This window comes from Apodemus sylvaticus, chromosome 11 (assembly GCF_947179515.1).
Source record: "Apodemus sylvaticus chromosome 11, mApoSyl1.1, whole genome shotgun sequence".
In the NCBI taxonomy this organism is placed as follows: Eukaryota; Metazoa; Chordata; class Mammalia; order Rodentia; family Muridae; genus Apodemus; species Apodemus sylvaticus.
The window spans coordinates 79,708,033-79,714,032 of record NC_067482.1 but is presented as its reverse complement, the minus strand read 5'-3'; positions in this window follow the sequence as shown (position 1 = coordinate 79,714,032).

Sequence of the window (6,000 nt, the reverse complement as noted above, 5' to 3'; positions counted from 1 at the left end):
AGCCTGGTCTAAGTTCCAGGACAGCCAGGGCTATCCTGTCAAGAAACCCTATCTTGAAAAAAACCAAATTAAACAAACAAACAAACATGTACGTATTATGGCATATGTATCTGTGTGTGAGTGTGTGCGTGTGTATGTGTGTGTGTGTATTTGTGCACATACACATATAAATATATACAACGTTTTCAGGTGTGGTAGCACATACCTTTAATTTCAGCACTCAAGAGGATCTGCCTGAATACATACTAAATTTCAGGTCAGGGCCGGGCAGTGGTGGCACACACCTTTGATCCCAGAATTTAGGAGACAGAGGCAGGCGAATTTCTGAGTTCAAGGCCAGCCTGGTATACACAGTGAGTTCCAGGACAGTCAGGGCTACACAGAGAAACCCTGCCTGAAAAAACTTAAAAAAAAATTCAGGTCAGCCAATACAATATTGAGACACTGCCTCAGAAACAAACAAACATTTTTTGTTTTGTTTGTTTTTGATTTTTTTTTCGAGACAGGGTTTCTCTGTATAGCCCTGGCTGTCCTGGAACTCACTCTGTAGACCAGGCTGGCCTCGAACTCAGAAATCTGCCTGTCTCTGTCTCCCAGAGTGCTGGGATTACAGGCATGTGCCACCACCGCCCGGCTACAAATAATTTAAAAAATATCTAAGAAGTCTAGTTGAAGGTATACTCAAAAGAAGTGAAATCTCAGACCTCATAATTTTTAAAAAGGAATATAACTTAGGTATTAAGATGGCATATTCGTATTATCAAGTTATGTTAGCATATGAAATACCTATTTACATAGACAAATATCTTAAAAGTCACACAAATACAAACTGAAAAGCAATTATTAAATATGGGTAGGAAAGAAACACACAGTAACAGAAGACACAGCGGTCAGTGTCCCGCAGCCCTGGCCTGGGGCAGCGATGTTTTTCTAAGCAGCAGTGTGTGCTTTTTCCATCCTTTCACTCAGCATTACAACATCAACATTTTTTCAAATTGGAATGATGACCTTTGGAGTTAAAAGGAACTTTAGAAATGGTCCCATCCGCCTTCTCTATTTTGAGAGATAAGAAAAACTGAGGCTCAATAAAGCGGCTGGTTCCAAATATCCCAACAAAATGACGACGCTAGTTTCTTAACTTTCTGACCTATGATGTCATCTTCCTGCTCTATCGCATTTGAGATCTCTTTGGTGATTTCTCCATTATTGGTTCTGAATAAGAAAACACTTGGAAGCAAGGATTCCGAGGCCAAGACTGATCAGAATTTGACTTGTGTATAATCATTTATTAGAGTTTAATGATGAAAAATTGCACAGTCCTGTGGATGTCTCACACACTGCTGGCTGGGAAGTAAATTAGTATGACTACTGTGAAAAACCAAAACTGTTCTAGAAGCCCGGTGGTGGTGATGGCAGTGGTGGTGGCGGCGGCTGCAGTGGTGACTGGGGCAGCTGTTGCATGGCCTTTATTTAATCCCAGCACTTGGAAGGGAGAGTCAGGCAGATCTCTGTGAGTTTGAGGCCAGCCTGAGCACAAAAATACCAGGACAGTTCCAGGCTACACAGAGAAACCTTGTCTTGAAAAACAAAAACCAGCCAAGCAAGAGTAAGCTATTTTAGAATCTGTAATTCACTTCCAGACCATTCGCCCATCAAAAATGCAGGGACATTGAGATGGATGAGTTAGGTAAGGTAGAGTTCGTGCTGCCAAGCCCACCAACCCAAGTTCCAGCCCTGGAGCCCATATGGAAGAAGGAAAAACTGACTCATGCAAGTCGTCACCTTCCTCTACACGTGTGCACATGCCTGCCTCTGTCGCTCTCCATAAATAAAGGAATGTAAAAGAGATGAGTCCTCAGGTTGAACAAACATCACACAGGAACAAGGATACTTAATACTTTCTTATTAATGGTGCCAGAAATTGTATACAATCCTAATGTCTGCCTTCAGCAAATGCATGAATAATTTTGGTCTATTCATAGAAAACAACAAAGTGCCAGGGGGTGGTGGCGCTCTGGGAGGCAGAGGCAGGTGGATTTCTGAGTTCGAGGCCAGCCTGGTATACAGAGTGAGTTCCAGGTTCGAAAAAACCAAATCCAAAAAAAAAAGAAAGAAAGAAAGAAAGAAAGAAAGAAAGAAAGAAAGAAAGAAAGAAAGAAAGAAAGAAAGAAAACAACAAAACAACTGTTTGGTGCTGGAGAGCTAGCTCAGCAATTTAGAGCCCTGGTTGTTCTTCCAGAGGACCCAGGCTTGCTTCCCAGCACCCACACGGTGCCTCATAAACATCTGTAACTCTAGCTCCAGAGGGGATCCAACATTCTGTTCTGACCTCCGGGGGCACCAGGCACACATGCAGTCCACATCCATCCATCCATTCAACATACCGTACATACAAATTAAATCATTTTTAAAGGTTAATTTAAAAGTACTGCACCACAAGGGAAAACAATGAACCACTGCCACCTGCCAGGTCACAGGTCCCATGAACATAAGATTGATTGACAGAAACCAGGTAAAGGAAGGAAGGAACATGGCTTGTTTTATTTAAAGTTGAAAACAGAACGCATAAAAGAGTGTTTGTCAGCTGGCACTGTGGCCCGACAGCAGAGTTTGTCTAGCACTCACAAGGTCCTGGCTTCCAACCCCAGCACTATAAAGCAAAAGTAAAACTCAAAGAGAGTGGTAGTTGCTAGGAGAGAAAATTCTGATGCAAGGAGGGTCTGAGGGACCAGGAAACATGGTGAAGTGGAATGGTGATAACCTTCCATAGCAATTAAAAATAAGCATTTTGAGACAGAGTCTTACTGTGTGCTTGGAACTCACTCTGTAGACTGGGCTGGCCTTGAACTCATAGAGACCAGCCTCCTCTGCCTCCAGAGATTTGGAGTTAAAGGAGTGACACCCAGTGAAAACACTTCCTAGGGCTGGGAGCTTAGATCAGTGGTGAAGCATTTTCTGCACTATGCAAGGCTCTGGCTCTTATTCCAGCCCCACAAAATAAACAAATGACTAAGCACTCACACAATTTTCAAAGACAAAAAGAAACATTTGAAACAAAGAAAATAGTCTCCATGCATCAGATTGACTTGTAAAGAGAAGCGTCAGAAGTCTCCGTCCAGGATACATTGGAGTCATTGTTTGGTGTCCAGTGGGGTAGCACTTCAGGTCAGGAGGACATGGCAGATCAAAACTGTTTGCCTCATTCCCAGGAAGCTAAGGAGAGAAAAAGGGAAGAGATGAGGTCCTTATAATCTCCTTCATGGGAATAGTCTTTATAGCTTAAGCACCTTGTAATAGACACTACATCTTCAATATGCCACCATCAGGCTGGTGGGATGGCTCTGTAGGTAAAGGTCCTTGCCACCAAGCCTGAGCACCTGAGTTAGATCCTGGGACTCACTTGGAAGGAGAGAACTGACTCCTGCAAGTTCACCATGTAGTCTTCCCTACAATAAACAAATAAAGGTAGTTTAAAATACTTATTGATTTATCGTATGTGTATGGATGTTTTGCCTGCGTGTACGTCTGCACACCATGTATGTGCAGTGCCCATGGAGGCCAGAAGGGAGCGCTGGATCCTTTAGAAGTGGAGCTACAGACAGATGTGAGCTGCCATGTGGGTGCTGGGAACTGAACGCGGGTCCTCGAAAGAGCAAGAAGGGCTCTTAACTGCTCAGCCATCATCTCTCCAGCCTCAGTAATATCATTTTTATAATTAAAAACAAAAAGGATACCATGGTCTCCCGATAGTACCATTCTGGGGATTAAGCTTTTATACTTGGGACATTTAACACAAGGACTCCAGTGGATTGCATATTCAAAATCCGTATATTTCATGTGTGTGACGAAAGCTTTAAACAGATTTTATGCTTGCCAGACTATTGCAATCTGATTACAATCTATAGTCCTATTAACCATGTTCTGACAGCTTCGCAGCTTTGATAGTGCTCTAGGGCTGAGTGAGAAGTTGCTACAGGGAGAGGGACGAACATTGAGTGATAGGTATGCATGACCTTTTTCTGTGATTTTTTTTTTTTTTGCAGTTTCTTATGAGTCCATAATTCCAAATTTAGAAATTAACTCCCTAGTCTACATTTTAAAATCAGGCCGTCTAAACATAGTTTTCTTTTAGTCATGTTACCTTCAACCAAAGTGAAGCATGTTTTTTTCCTTTCTTTTTTTTTTAAAAAAAAGATTTATTTATTTATTTATCTTATGTATACGAGTACACTATAGCTGTCTTCAGACACTCCAGAAGAGGGCGTCAGGTCCCATCACAGATGGTTGTGAGCCACCATGTGGTTGATGGGAATTGAACTCAGGACCTCTGGAAGAACAGTCAGTGCTCTTAACCACTGAGCCATCTCTCCAGCCCTGGTAAAACATGTTTTTAGTAATTCTTTGAGAATTTCATACATTTTGAGTATATTTATACCCTTCAGATCCTTCCCTTCCCACTTTCTCATCTCTTCCCACCCAACTTTGAGATCATTTTTTTTCTTCTTTCCCCATGAAGCCCAGCTTGTGTTGCCCAGATATTCTTGGGGTTCAGGCCTGATCTGGTGCACAGTTGAGGGTACAAGGGGGTCATATCATTTTTTTTAAAAAAACTGACTTTCCCTCTCCCGGCAGCTATTGAATGCTAAAGCTCTTCAGGGGGTGATGAGACTGTGTCCTTCCTCTCTGTGCTGTGGTTTGCCTGGCTGGAGCTTGTGCACACTGTCACTATCACTGTAAGTTTGTGTATACATTGGTGTTGCTGGGTCTGGAAAACACTGGTTTCTGTACGTTATTCACCACCTGTGGCACTTACAGTCTTTCTGCTTTCCATTGCATAAAGATCTTTGAGTCTTTGGGTGAGCTTTCGACCAAATTAAAAAATCAAATATATTTATGGTGTTTTCTAAGAGCCCTCCCTCAATTCCTGTCAATCATCTGTGCATCCACCCATCTATACATCAATGTTTTCTTCATATATCCATTTCTCTTCCTCCTTTTCTTTCTTCCTTTCTTTTTGTGTGCTATTACAATAAGGCCTTCTCTTTCCGACGCCTGTGACCACCACGTGTGCTCTGCCGGCTTCGAGGGGACAGTTCCACTCTGCTGCTTCTAGGCTCCTACTACCCAACACCTTGGTGAATCCAAGAGCTGAGAAATCTAGAATTTTTATATTCCATTGTGTTTTCTTGGCAGAGTTTTAGGTAGCTCAGGATGGCCTCATATTTGATAGGTAGCTGGGCACGAACCCCTAGTCCTTCTGCCTCTACTTTCCAAGTGTTGCTATTACAGGTATGAACCACCACACCTGGCTTCTAAGTCTAGAATAATTTCCACTCTCCTCCCTGCTCCAACCCCTGGTGACCTATGGACAGGCCTTTAATTTGTAAGTCTGGGTTTACCTGTTTGGAAATGTGTTGAATAATATATACCTCCTCCCTCCTCAGGGAGCTTTAATTACTGTTTGCAATGTTGCCTAAGATGTGGGGATGAAAGGTGCTTTTAAAAGCCCGTGTCACTGGCACTAGCAATAAAGCCGAGGAATTTGTTTGTGATTTTGAAGGGTTGTCTGTCATAGCTGGGAAAGCAGGGGGGAAAAAGGTTGATTTTATGTGGAAAAACTTTGTCCCAAAACCAGACCACAGGTCTTGGCTGGTATAAATAGCAAGGGCATCGTGTACCTTAAAGTGCTTTGCAAATTCCACATACTTGTGTGCTCTTGAAAAGACAGAGCCCACAGTTGCAAAATTGAAAACAAGGAGTTACCTGGGGTTATAAAGCAGGAAATCCAGGGGCTGATTTCTGGCTAAGACCATTCTCTGTTCTCTTCACAGTTTACGGGAAAAATTTGGTTAGGGCACAAGGCTTATTTAATTATTTGTTTATTTATATCATCAATTCTTTTATTTATACTTTCTGATCACATTTCTGTCAAAATCATAGTTAACCAGAACCTTTGGAAACCTACTTTAGGGAACATTTAGAAGGTGTTAAGACAAAATA